Source organism: Myiozetetes cayanensis, unplaced genomic scaffold (genome assembly GCF_022539395.1).
Source record: "Myiozetetes cayanensis isolate MyiCay16 unplaced genomic scaffold, myiCay2020 scf18, whole genome shotgun sequence".
NCBI lineage: Eukaryota > Metazoa > Chordata > Aves > Passeriformes > Tyrannidae > Myiozetetes > Myiozetetes cayanensis.
This window is the reverse complement of record NW_026087389.1, coordinates 15564434-15578889: the sequence shown is the minus strand read 5'-3', so window position 1 is coordinate 15578889 and position 14456 is coordinate 15564434.

Sequence of the window (14456 nt, the reverse complement as noted above, 5' to 3'; positions counted from 1 at the left end):
GTTTCCCCAGTGGGACCAATGTGTGTGCACGTGTGTGTGTCTGCTCATAAAATGGTACTGAAATGTGTGAGAGCACAGGAATGTGGCTTAGCAGACAATAACTCCTGATTTCATTGTTTCAAGTGGTGTGGTTTTTTGAAAAGTCAAGGCAAGTGCAATTCACTGAAGACAGTGAGAGAACCATTCCTGGGCTTTCCAGTAGTTTGGGAGAAGATACAGGTAAGATGTAAACATAAAAACAACATGAGATGGAATGTTTTCTTCACTGTCCTTCACCACAGGTGTGCAGCTTTGCTAGCTAGAGGGGTTGTTTCTTTTACCCTTGGCAGGACTGTTTCAGTGGTATCTAACACCTCTGCATCGTGTCCAGTGACACAGTCATCTGATGAATCTTTCAGGAAAAAAAGGTGCTTTAGCAAGACACCGAATTTTACATTATTGGTTTGTTGTAGCTGATACAACTGCATGGATATTCTTATCCATGGGCAAATCTGAGAGCATTAATCTACCCCCAGCCTAAATTACACCCACGCAAAGATTTATTTTAAAAGCAAACACGCAGAATGTAGCTCAGCATTAAGTATTTTTATCATCTCAATAAAGCCCCTGAAACCAGCCAAAGAAAAGCAACAAGTGAATAGTCATCTGATAATTTCTCTCCATAAAATCAGAAATTCAAGATTTCAATTTGTTTATTGCTTAGTTACTTTTAACCCAATTCACATAATTCAAGCATCTTCTTTTCTGCATAAGTAGTCAAACCCAACCAGATAGCTAATTGCTTTCCCAAGCTGTGATCCTTATGACTTATGCACATAAAGGTAACCCCATTAGACATCATCAGTGTCCAGCCTGTGCACGTAAAAAGTCACACGTTGAAGTGCTGAGCGACAGGATTCTGAAAAATCTGAAAGTATTGCTTTGTGGTGCTCAGGATTAATGTGTGTAATAGGTTTTCACAATGGGGACAGGGTGAATGGTGAAATGGATTCAGGTCTTTCTATTTTCTTTTCAGCGTGTTATTATCTAGAGAAAAAACACTAATTACTAGAAGCTAATAGCTAGTGTGTTACTTACCCTCTTAATTAGTACCCTAATTATTAAGTGTGGTGACAACCACTAGTTAGAATGTATTTGCTTTTTAAGACTTTGTTTATCTGTCTTCCCACTCCCTCTTTTTAATGACACCGACACCAGCAGAGTTGCTGGAGAGGGAATACCAATAATTTCCCCCCGGGAAATGAGTCATTTTGAGTCTCCTGAACACTGTTATGATTTTCATTCTGTTGTAAAATGCTTTTCACCTTTGAACTGTTGGCGTGTGTTGGATTTTGTTATTGAAGTGCTAACATTTGAAATGGTGAGGATGAACTCAGGGGAGTAGAAAAGGTCACCTCAGCAGCACAAGAGCTCACTGAATGTCTGCCATCTGGGAGGCTGGGAGGCTTCTGCCATCCAGCCCTGAACCCTGAAGCGTTCAGTGAGGTATTGCTCATTGTGTCTATCTAAAGTCATGATGTCATGTTGGGGTGGACTTTGTGCAGCCCCATGGATAATCTCCTGCTCTCCACCCTTTGGAGCAGGAGGATGTGATATGTGGGGGCTGCCATCCCGAGTGCCTGCACTGAGCCCAACACCCACTGCAAGAGGAGGTGTCTGTCCAAAGTTCATCCGTGGTCAAGTGAAACGTCAAGCAACTACATGAGGATTCTTAATAAAATAGCTGCTTAAGTAGAAAATTAAGCATAAATACCTGCCAAAAATCCTGTATTGAGGTGATTGGTATATATGGGCCACTGCCAGAAGTTGTAATAATACAGCCTTTTTATGGAGTCTTATTAACTTTTTCCAGGGAGCAGCACATTGTAAGTGACTGAAGCCGGTGATTTAAGATGCGTGGCAGAGGGGAAGAAAGATCTCTTGATTACAGAGCACAGCATATGGCCATGCTTGAGTTGGATATGCTGTAGCACACCACAAGAAGTACTTTGTTAGCTGTAAAACTTAATGGAAGGAGTGAGACACCTCTGCTCTCTCTGCCCCTGATTCTTGGCAGTTTGGATTACAAAATGCTTCAAGGCTGTGGATTAGAAAAGATGTGTTAACTGTATGTACAGTTAGTGTTTCGGTGGCCTCATTAGCATGCAGGATGCTTCTCTCTGATTTGACATTGTTTCTGCCCCAAGGAGCTTGAAATCTGAAGGCAAAACCCTGTGACCATCTGAAATCTGAACATTTCAAGGATGGCTCTGAAGAAAGGATTCATGAGCCTGTGAACAAATACATTTTAGCTGCCATGCCAGAAGCAGGGAGCAGGCAGGGAGGCAGAGGTAAACAACTGGAGCAGAGGAGAAAAATAGCGAGAGAGTTCTAATTGTTGTCAGTTTGATTCCAGCCTTGTTCACCCCGACAGACTTGGCTGCCTCTTTGTCAGTGGAGGCTTTTCTGATTTATGCTGATCTAAGTGAGAACATCTTCCATGCTTTTATCCAACACAGCTGCTGCTGGAGTGGTTTTAACCCCTTGGTCCTTTTGCCTTGTTCAGTCTTTATGGGTGTGCAGGAAGGAGGTGGCAGCAGCACGGCCAGGGGCAGGATGGGCAGGCAGCTGGTGGTGCTTTTCCATGCAGGGAAGAGCTGCAGGGCTTGATCTGTACTCCTGCAGACAAGGCAGCTTCCTGCACCTGAAGCTGATCTAAGGTTTTCTTGAAAAGTGATGACTTTCCATTGTGCCTTTCTGGTCATTGTCCTTTTGGTCCATCAAAAGATCACCTTCGTGCCACATGTTGCACATTCCCGTGTTGTGTGGACATACCCTCCACTCAGCCAGGGAAAACAACCACCTCAGGATAAAGCCAGCGTGTGCTGGGAGATAAAGAAAGCACTGGGGATGATTAGAACATGCTCAATGCTTTCCTGAGAATAGCAGTGGCCACAAAAGTGGAGTCAGAGTAAGAGGCAAAGGGAGCTTCTTTGGTCTGTGACCTGGTGGTCTGGAAACCAAAGAAAACCCCGATCTAGTTTGTTAATTAGGCAGAAAATTCTCCGAGGCAGTGAATAAATGCCCGGGCTGGGCTGCAGGCACCCTGTGGAGCCGGCACACGCCTCCCTGGCTCCCAGCTGAGCCTCCTGCTGCTGTGCCCAGCGCTTCAGAGCCACACAGAGCACCGGCTTTGGGCTGGGACAGGACTGCAGGTTGTCCATCACACGGCTCAAAAGCCTTTTCTCTTATTCCCTTATGGATTTTAGGTGTAAGCTTCATTACTGGCAGTAGAAAATGTTTGGTTTCCTTGAAAGACACTCAGCCCGGGGTGGGTGGGGGTTTCTGTGTGGGAATAAATATGATCAGCCCTTTCTGATTCCCACTTCTTGGCAGAACTGCAAGAGTCAAAAGGCTTTAAAAGCAACTCCCCTTTCCGTGCTGGTTTATAAATGTCTCTGTAGCTACGCTAATAGCAGAGCTTGTCCTTTTTGTTTTTCTTTTTTTTTTTTCTCCAGATCTGTTTTGCCAGAGAGGGGCTGCAGCAGGACCAGGAGAGGAAGGAAAACTCCTTCTGTTGAGGTTTTGGCACGTGCTGTCAAGACCCCAGCAGTTAGATGGGACCCAGCCCCCTGAGGCTCACCAGGACTCAGCAGAGTGTTCTGTAAGGTTATCTGTCCCACTGCCAGGTAAAAGCCACTTTTCCATCTCACCTGAGGCTGGGGTGTCAGGGTGTCTCCCACACCTCTCCATTATTTACTCTCACAGGCTTTCCCAGTCCTGCCTACAGCAGTTAAGCTTGGGCTTTCCAGTCTGTCTTTCTGTATCCATGCAAGTGTTTCTGTGCAGTGATCAGGGAAGCTTTCAGCACAAATTATTTATTCAGCATGCTCTAATATAACACTTCCTTAAAACATTATGTATGTTGGTATGAGAATGTGTCATCACTTGAAGTTAAAAAAATTGTTCCAGCAGTAGGAGTCCAGTGAATGGGTAATTGTCACACAGTGTAAAGGTGTTGAAAAAGGTGGAGGAAAAAATAATGTAAACATCCTCCTTTTACTGGGAAAATGTATTCTTATTTATGAATAATTTTTGCTGTTGAAGGAAATTGTAAGACACAATCAGAGAGACCTTAAAAATGAAATGTATAAAGAGTTATTTACATCATATTGGAGAAGAAGGAATCACTGGCAGGGAGAATGCTGGTTTATTTAAATAAAAAATCAAGTTATTCAGAACTGCACACTTAGATTAACTGCTGTACAAAAAGTAGTCTGTAATTCTTCCAGCAGTAGAAACAGCAATTTTAGTGAGCACTGCTAAGGCTCTGTGTTTGTATCCCCAGACCACACTGGAGTCTGGTGTTTAGCTTCCCACAGTGCTGCCCTGGTGGAGCAGCCCTTCTTTTCCCTTTGCTTCCCTTCCCTAGGTTCATCACTGGATCAAGACATTAAATTATCCCTGTAGATGCTCTTTGGACTGTCATACTTGTGTAAGTGGGGTTACAGTCTTTAGTGCTCTCTGCTCTCTGTCCGGTCATTGCTCTTGCTACAGTTCTAGAAGCAAGATATGGAAAGTTCTTTTGCATGTTCCTGGAAGACAAAGTTAGCACAGAAAGGAGCAAAATGCCATGTTTCCTTAGGTTTCAAGATGCATTTGGAGGCTGGTGCAGCTGGACTTGTGTAGGTGGATGTTGCACCTGATTTGTAGGACTGGTGCTCGGTAAGGAAAGCTTCTTGCATTTACTGTGTCAGTCTGTCAGTAATGGAGCAGGAACAGGCATGAAATGTCATCATCTCAGATTTTTGCACTTCTGTATTTTACCATAAAATTGATTGCTTTCTCAGATTCGAGGAAGCGGACTGTGCTGAACAGATTAGGGTGTGTTAGTACAGGGCAGCCCTGCACATCCCTTAAACAGAGGAGCACTCCAAAGGGGTTTGTACTGCTGGAAGTTCTGCCCAGAAAAAGATGACTGTATCCATAAAGAGCATTCTTTTCATATCTTTCCTGTTGACAGAAAAACAACCCAAATAATGTGGTTTTATAGCATATCAGATCCCTGCCAAGGGAAAAGCGTTGCTTAAATTCAGCTTGAACCTGCTCTTTCCACTGGGAAAGGGCAGTTCTTACTGACATACAAACTTTGGTAGATGCTTTCTGCTTTTCATGGCAAATGACAGTTCCTGAGAAAAGGAAAAAGTGTTTGACTTGGAGGTTTTGATTTTAATAAAAATTCCAAAGTTTTGTTGAGAGCTGAAGGAAGTTTAATATTCTGACCTAGCAGGACAGAAGTGCAAGGAGCAAATGAGGACTGTGCCTAATGAGACACTGCTTTAGAAATGTCCAAAAGATTTGTTTCCCTTGACAATTTCTGTCATGATCAGCTGCTTCCTCAATCACTGCTTTTATGCCTTCAAGGAGAAATTCCAACTGATGCTCTGGGTTACTTGCAACACTCTATGTGTGTAACCGTGCTTGGTAAAAGAAACTGAGGCAAAAAATAAAAGGAAAAGCCCTTTTTCTTTCCACATTAAGAAAAGTTCCTCCTTCTGAATACTGAAATAAAGCTCAGCATAACGTACAGATGAAAGACAATTCCATGTCCCAACCCTCCTGAGCCGTAGTGCTGGTGGTCCTGGATGCTCAGCCCCCCTCCCTGATTGCAGTGAGCGTCTGGATTTAATTTACACAAGAAACTAGACCCTGAGTGGCCCTCGTGTCTGCTCAAGGCAAATATGGCTGCACAAGCAACTCTTTTTTACCATCACAACGCCCCATGCATAACGCAGAGCTCATGAATATTTGGTGCAACGATCTGTTCCCAAATTTACGATATTACATGGACTTTTTCACTCCAAAAGCAAACACAGGGGAAGTGTTGTCTGTCAGGAACAAGAGGGGACAGGCAGTCCCTCGAGGAAGTGACTCTCGCAGCTCGAGAGCAATGCCCACAATCCAGGGGGAAAATGAAAGACAGCCTAAGGTTTAAAAATCATCCCTTCTCTTACGGCATTTCTGAGTGCCTGCAGCTTTGTGAAATATTGCTTGGAAAGCTGATTGTTCAAATGGGTGTGGATATAAAATCAAAACAATATGCTGCCCTTGGAGGCAAGGCCATAGTCCTTAATTTAAATGAGAAGCAAATAAATAGTAACTATTACTCTTCAACCTTCTGAGTGCATTTTGTGCTCCTAAATCCAGGAATGATTGTGTGGGAGAATAAGGAAGAAATAGGCAACCTGCTTAAGATAAAAATAAGTTCTATGAGTTCTCTCTATTAATTTTGGCCCAGGACTGCTGCTGAGCCTGAAGAAAACATTCTGTGATACTGGAAGAAGTCGAGTATGTTGTCAGGGGTTTTTTTACACTCATTATTTTTATTCTTCCTTTTGGCCCTTCTGGATTTCCCTGGGAGCACCTGCTAGTCCCTGCCTATATGTCCTATGAGCTAGGGGATTTCTCTTGCTGTTTTAAAGCTCATTGTTTGTAGAGGTAAAAGGTTCTGGTTACTTCAGAGACAGAAGTCAGACTTTGCCCTGCATTGTCCAGAGGATGCAGCCAGAACTACTCCTCCCTCATGAGAGCAAACAACCCATACAAACTCATATTAAAATACACAGATGATTTCAAATTATTTTGGTGCAACTTCCATGTGGCACTCTCATATTTCTTATTAACTGTCCTACTTAATTTCAGTCCGCTTTTCTTCCTCTGTTTGATGCCATTGTTTTCATATTTTCTGTAACTTCAGCAAAACTGGAATAGGCCACTTCATAAAGTTCCTCAGGGGTGGTTGCTGTGATGGTGAGATGCGTAGGAGAAAAGGTCTGGCTGATTTGTATGATTTGAAAAAATGGTGTTGGCTTATAACCTTTGGACATAGTCTTGAAAAAAAAATCCTTTGAAAATGAAAACATAACTTGAGGATTCCAATTTAAATCATCCTGAGAAATCAGAAATTCGGTCATCACCACTGAAATGTGAGTCACTTGTTGGCCAAACATGCAAAAACATCTGTTCTGTGTTAAAACACAGAGCAACCAACATCAGATTTGAGAAACTGGGAGGTCTCATCAAGCCTTCCAGGTAGCACAAGAGGAGATGAGCAGATACGGTGAAACCTGGGAGGAGGAAGCTGAGGCTGCTCTCCGTTTTCCCCCAAAAACCATTGCTTTGCTTGATAATAAAGGATCTATTATCCTTTCCAGAGTAATCAAACTTTTTAAGTTTTCATTTTTAACATTCAATCCACTTCAAAATTTTTCAAGACGTATTTCAAATTAAATTTGGCTTTGGTATTCTGAGCACAGCATGGAGAGCTAATATACTATTTAATGTGATTTGCCACCTTCTTTAGTTTGGAGGCTTTTACAAAAATTCTAAATCAGTACTTAAAAGTATTTACATATATATATATGTCTATATATATATCTATATGAAAATCTGGCTATAATTTTTATTTTCCAGACCTCATTTCAGAACCAAAACATGATGGTAATATCTGTGAGAGATGGATTCCTGGATTGCAGAGTCAGGTTGGTGTATTTCTTCCTAATAAATTTCTAACAGTGTAGATATTTACTGAGATCTTCAAAAATATCCTTTTCTAGAAGGATAGACAGCAGTTGTCAGGCTGTATTTTAGAAATGCAGTTCTCAATTTTATTTACCTTCAGTCAAAACAGATGCTGTGGGTGACAGGCCTGCCCATGATCTTTAAGGTCTCTTCCAACCCAAATCGTTCTATGATTCTAATTTGAGCTGACAAAACAGCAAATCTTAATCTTTATGATTTTTTGGGGTCATACAGTTAATTTGTCAATATTCCTCTCCAGTTAAGGGCAAGCTCATATGCAGAAAGGAATCATAGGCAGGTTCCTTTGTCTTTAGTTTTTGGTACCAGTGGGGCATGGGTGAGTACACGTACAGTTCAGAAAGCAAATCTGTCTGTCCTCTTCCATTTTATAAAATTTCCACCCGTCTGACTCTTTTTATCTTGGAGAAAATGGGAAGAAAGAGAAACTTTCCCTACTGAGCTTTAAAGACTTCAGTGAAATAACCAGTCCTACTCAGCAGAAAGTTACCCTCGATGGGTGCGTGCATTCAAAAGGTTATGCACTAAAATAAAAAAAAAAGCAAAGTCCCAAATTGGATTGCTGGCAGCAGCTCCTCATGTTTCATTTAAGCCAGTTCAGTTAAAATGACTTTCCTTTTTGTTTGCCAGGAAAAACGAGATGCTTTGTTTAAGTTCATTACCTCTAATATAAAAGTAGGTGGGTAGCGAGCTGCGCTCTGTTTTCTGCAAACTGACCTCTCAGCTCAAAGCATCGTCGTCTGAGAAGTTACCACCTCACTGCTGTTGGGATGCAGAGCACCCACCACTGTGCCCAGGCTCTCACAGTCCCTGTTTGTGCCCTCTCACTGAACTCCGTGCTGGGTTTGCAGCCTCACCAGCTGAGCTGCTCAAATATCGGGGAAAGGCTTTTTTACCCCACTTGCTTTCACTCTTTGCTTCTCCGTGTCAGGCACAACTGGGATGTTTCTCTCCTGGGTCACGAATAAGGTCAGACTTAAAGCACAAACGTGGTCTGTGCTTACCTGTCCAGATTCCCCAGTGCCTGCAGAGGTGTAGGACGTGGTGTTAGGGTCAAGTCACCTTTCCTGTGGGATGCAATGGACAAAATGCCCAGTGTTGCTCATCTGCATGGACTGAGGTGTCCACACAAATGTGCCCACAGTGCCTAAATATTCTCCATCAGGCTCTGCCCCAGTTTGTCTTCTGCCTGAGACTGGCTGGCCACGGTGGGCAACAGGCACTTAGGGATGCTCTTTCACAAGGATTTATTTCACATGAGAACAAAGTCCTTCCCCTGTAGGCAGATCAGACTCAGATGTTACTAAAGATACGTGACTTGTCCCAAATTGTCACTAAACAATGGCTCTTCTGAGGAATAGAAGAATTTTTGACTCTGCTCCTGGTTTCCTCCCACCCCATCTGATTTAACAGGGGTGCAGCCACACTGGAGGAGTTACTGGAGGAGTTGCTGTGGGTCCCTGCAGTGCTGTTCCAGAGGAACCTCACCAGCTCTGTGCCAAGGAATGTTTAGGACACAAAAGGTTTTTGCTATTATGCAATAATCTCATTTCAGAGCAAAATAATCGAGACAACAGAGTATCATGAGAAATGATGGAGAGTTGAAGAACAACCTCAGTAAAGCGACTGTGAATAACTTGATGAAGGCACATCAAAGTGCTCTCTTGGGTTAAGAAGCAGTCCAGCCTCATCCAGAGGCTGTAAATAATATTGCCCCCAGGGTTCTGCTGCTAAAGCAACAGTACAACACAATTCTTTCTGCAGAGCAGGGGCTCAGTTTGGACGCTGTTATTGCTGCAATTTCCAGAAAGTAGAAGTACTGCGAAGGCAGTGGGAACCCAGCAGCTTGGCTTCTTCCTGGCGTCTGCCCGGAGCCCACACAAACTCGGTAATTGCAGCTGCAAATTGTGGGCCACAACAGCCCTAAGTCCTCCCCAGTTTATACAAGAGCCTGTTTCTTCATTTGAAAAACAAAACAAACAAAAAATACAAAACAAGTAAATCTGCTACTTTAAGGGCTATTTCTTCAGTTTTAGCACTCTCTAAAATACTCAGATGGACTTGGAAGGCAGATATACCAAGCTCTCTGTGGGTGAGGATTAAGCAAGCACAGTTTAATCCTACAAGGGGTAATCAAATGTGGAAACACCCTGCCTTTTGCCCTTGGGGGACTTTCAATGAGCGGCAGCGTTCAGAGCAAGCTTTGTTGTTGGCTGGAGCCACCTCTGAGCTGGTTTCCAAATAGCGGTGCAATCGTTGATGCAATCCTGCCTATTAACTTTTTATTTTATGTTCTGTATATTTTTATTACAGAAGACAATAGGCAGACCAGTGTGCTTGGCTAATCGGGTTTATTTATATCCAGACCTCGTGCTTCCATTAGAAGTGGAACACACAGAGTGAAGAACAGGGATCTTTTGGTTTTTTAGAGAGAAAATACCAGGTGCTTAAGGCAAGCTGTTAGGGGACGTGGTGAGCAAGTTTGATTTTAGAAATGTCACTCCGTGCTGCCTGAAAAATTGAAAACGTCCCTTCCAGCTACCTGTTTCAGCTTTTGGAAATGGTGGTCACCCAAAAGCTTTGACCCAAGTTTCACGCAGAAGGCAAAATGAGTAACAGTAACTAAATGAAAATGAAAAATTAATTGTCTTTTTCTCCCTGGAGAAGAGATTCATTCTGCTGGAGCTGGATAACACTTGGAAGCTCACAGAGCTCCTTTTCATTAGAGAAATGAAAGCCTCATCATCCCTAGAGCTCTTAATTAGGCACCTTTTGCCATTCACACAAATCTGTGTCTCTGCTGTCAAGTCCTATTTGTTTTAAAAATTGATTCATTCATTTCAGCTCTTTTGTTGGGCAGCAGAAATGGATAGACCAAATGAATCCAAACACTTTGTAAATTGTAAGGGGTTTAATATAATCAGCGTGGCCACGCCAAGCTCAGAGAACAAGTGTACGCCAAGGCTTTGGAGCAAAATGCTCACAGAGCAATAACAAAACCCGTGTTCAAAGCAGAGAGGGCTACAGAGGACAGAAAAAAAAAGCACAGATGGAGTATTAGCTGCCTGCAGACCTGTATGGTACTCTTTCATTTATGGGGGCTATTAATCTGCAGAAATTACGTATCGGTTCGGTTGGAAGGGTCAAAATGAAAGCGCTCAGTTTTTAAAAATACTTCAGCTGAATGTTTTTAGTGCAGGTTTTCTGATGAGGAGTGGTTTAAATGTTTTATTTAAAGGAGATGGCAGCTCTTTTTTCACCACCTTCTGGAAAATACCACCTTTTAGGTATTGAATATAAATTTATACTGAGATCAGCTGTGTTTGTAAGCCTTCCTTTGAAGCATTTCTCCATATGAAAACATTCAATGTCTGTTTACAGGGAGGTTTTTATTTCATGCAGGAAACACTTGCTTTTGTGCAAACACGTAAATATATATATAATGAATGGGTGTATTTGCATATGAATGTTTTCTCTTCATTGTTTTCTTGTTTTAAAAGTCTCAGCCAACGTTGAAACAGGAAAGAAAAAAACCAGTAACCATCACTAGTGGGATCTGCACCAAGTGTTGGGGATGCACGACTAGAGCTCATCTGGGAAGCCAAGCAAAGCTGATGTGAGTCCCACCAGCCAGGAGGCTGAGCCTTCCAGGTGGGTGGTTGTTGCTTTCCAGGCTGAGAAGAGTCCCCAGTTATCTCCATTTTCAGGTTTGGATGATCTTTTCAAGAGGTGTATTTTTCTAGAATTTTGTGCAAATTTTCTAGGTTTGTCTGAAACTTATAAGTTCAAAGCTGCTATAAAGTTGTTCTTTGCATGGATAGAGGGGTAAATGGCCCATTATTAATCAGTGTGCTACATTTTGAAAGGGAGATACAGGGAAAGGTAAGTGTTTAGCTTGTATGGAGACTGTATGACCTGGGGAGAAAGGGTTTTAAATAAAGACCAACATGATTAGAGGAAAAGAATAAAGATCATCGATTGGAAGTCTTATAGGAGTCGTTTTCACATCGATTATCTGATTTTCTTTTCAGTATGTACCTCTTTCTCTTTAAAAGTGGTATCAGTGTGAGTCATTGTTTACTGTGTTTTGTGGCTGCCCAGATGAGCTGTGCTGTGAGAAAGCCCCAAAGCCTTTGCTCACATGCAGGTAGAGGAACACAGACCATGTGTTAGATGCAGGATGTGTCCCTGCAAGCTCTCATCAACCAAATTGTGCCCACACTGGTGTCTCAGCTGTCAGTTTGGAGTTTTATCCATTTTTATTTCCTCAGCCTCTTAGACAAGTTATTAACAAAAGTGTATTAGAAATTTTAAAAATCCTCACCTCTTGTGAAATCTGTGCCTATTTGTTGTTGCTGGTGGGTTTACAAGAGATCCAACACAAACACCTTTATTTAGCTGAATACAGTAGGATTTGCTCTTTGGTTCCTTCTTTTTCAAAGATAAGCAAGTCTTACTCCTATTTTATTGACTGAAAGTTGAAATCTCCATAACCACACGGAGAGTCTTGCTGACAAAGCAGTGTAAGCAAATTGTCTTAGAGGTTCTCCCTTCCCAGAGGATGGAATCGAAAAGGATTTATGAAAGGGCTTCACACAAGAAGGAGCTTTGCTCTTTCCCATGTGTGGACAGTGCTCTCGATGCCCAGCTCAGATTGCTGAGGCAGTTTGATCATGGCCATTGTCAGCAAGGCCTCCTCAATTGCAGCATTTTATATGCACTTTTTTTGCCCAAGGTTATAAATGTGCCTGCAGTCTGTACTTTGCTTATAAACATGAGAGATGATCCAGGCATGTATTCTGCACTTGCAGCACAAGTTCTTTTGAATAATGGCAGCAAAAGCATTCAGCATCAAGGCCTGATGGATCTTTGTAAAACTCAGCAGAGACACCCTTAAGATTCTAACTTACTAGGTTTGCACTGTAAAAATATCCTTGGGTCTCCACCTGTGAAAATTCAGAGTGAAACTCTACTCAGAAAAGCAGTTTCATGTGGTAGGGTATCAGGGCCAGGCATCTGATGGTGTCAAAGTGAAAATGTGATATGTTGTATTTAGCCAGACAGGAGATGAATTTTGAAAGTTGCTCAAGCTTGGAAAGTTTTACATGGTTTGGGAGGAGGATGAGCTGCTGAAATGCTCAGCTGCAGCAGCCACTGCAGATCTCACATTTGTGTTGAGCAACACAGGACGAACAAATCTCAGGCCTGAGAGAATATGGTGGACCTTGCAAAGCCTGGGCTGTTCCTCTCTTGTTTGTATCTGGCTGTTGGGTGGCTCCAGCAAACAACTGAGTAGCTGGCAGAAGAATATGAAAATCTGCAGCTCTTTGCTTTGCTGGCAGGGTTGTTTAACCCCTAACAGAAACACCCCAGGAAAGGTGCAGACTCTGGCTAGAGCTTCAGTTCTTAAATTTTAATCAAATTTTGCATATTTATCTCAAAGCTGTGTTTCAGATCCCAGTACATCACTATTTGGAGCTATGTTTTTAGGCTTCCATCTGAAATTAGGACATTCAGGTTGACTCTGTCCCTGAAGAGCTGATACCTCTACCTGTTCCTTAGCTGTGACAGAGAAGGAGGTTACAAGCCTTTGTTTACATCTTCCCAGTTCACTCAGCTCCAGTAGTTACTGACAGCTCTAATTACCCCCAGATGGCTGTATTTTGGAGTGGGACAATATCAAAGACCCCAAAAGCTTCTGTAACTGCATAGCTTTTTTATCTCACAGAAATTACAGGATCAGTTAGGTTGCAAAAGACCTCCTGAGACCGTGGAGTCCAACCTATGACCAAGCAGCACCATATCAACTAGACCACATAGTGATTTGTGAAACCAGTTGGAGCTTTGCTGACAGATACCAGATATTCTGATGTTCTAAAAACAGCTACAGGTAAAATCGGTAGCATTCAATTAACCAAATGAGCAGAAAGGAAAATTTGTTAGGGAAGGGGGGAAAAAAAAAAAGCTTCCTTTACATAACAATAAAACTTTAAAGAGAAAAAAGGGCTCTGACAGGATGGAATACCTCTCAGTACTGCCTGCCCAGGACAGCATAATAATGCAGGGCTGAGTAATGTCACCTGAGAGATGTGATGTGGTGGGAGATGCAAAGGATGAATTAATCACCGTGTTCTTTGCTAAGTGAGTCAAATAAAGACTCTGTGAGAGCCACAGTCAGAGGAAGGAAGTTACTGCCAGTCCTGGGTACTGAAACTGAGTGGGTTTACATTTTGCAAAAGTTTCACACATTACAGCCTTCTGAAAGATTCATTGGTTTAGGGATCCTAAACCAACAAACAACCCAGTGTTAAAAGGCAGCCTTGGTGAGGGACAGGTACAGTCTGAGATCCTGCAGCTGTGGGAATGTGGCCACAAGACATTGATTTTGTCCTGAAATGATTTGGATCCACTACCATCTTCATTACTGCTTCAAAACAGAGCCTGAAAGTGCCTGTGTTTGGAAGAAGCAATTCTGTGCTGCATTTCCCTGGCAAACTCCATCACTCACTCTAAGAGAGGAGAAGTTGCTGAACTCACACATGTAGGGAAGGACAGTGAAATACAGAGGTTTGCAGCCTCATGTGGAGAGAAAATTGCAGGATTCATAAAACAGTAGCTGGAGGAAGTGTGTACAGATGCTTCAGAGACCTCTTGTGCAAACAGGCACCACCTTAACTCACAGATTTAGAAGCAGAATTAACTTTGTTCTTCAGCACTGGTTCTCTTAACTACTTCACTGCCACCACAAATGCTACTGAAACACCCTCTGGGATGACTGTTTTTGTAGAATTGGGTCTATGTTATGGAGTGTCTTCTCCCAAACTAATCACCTTCTTCAGCAACTCTCACTGGATTTAGTGGCTGGGCCCTGGTACTGT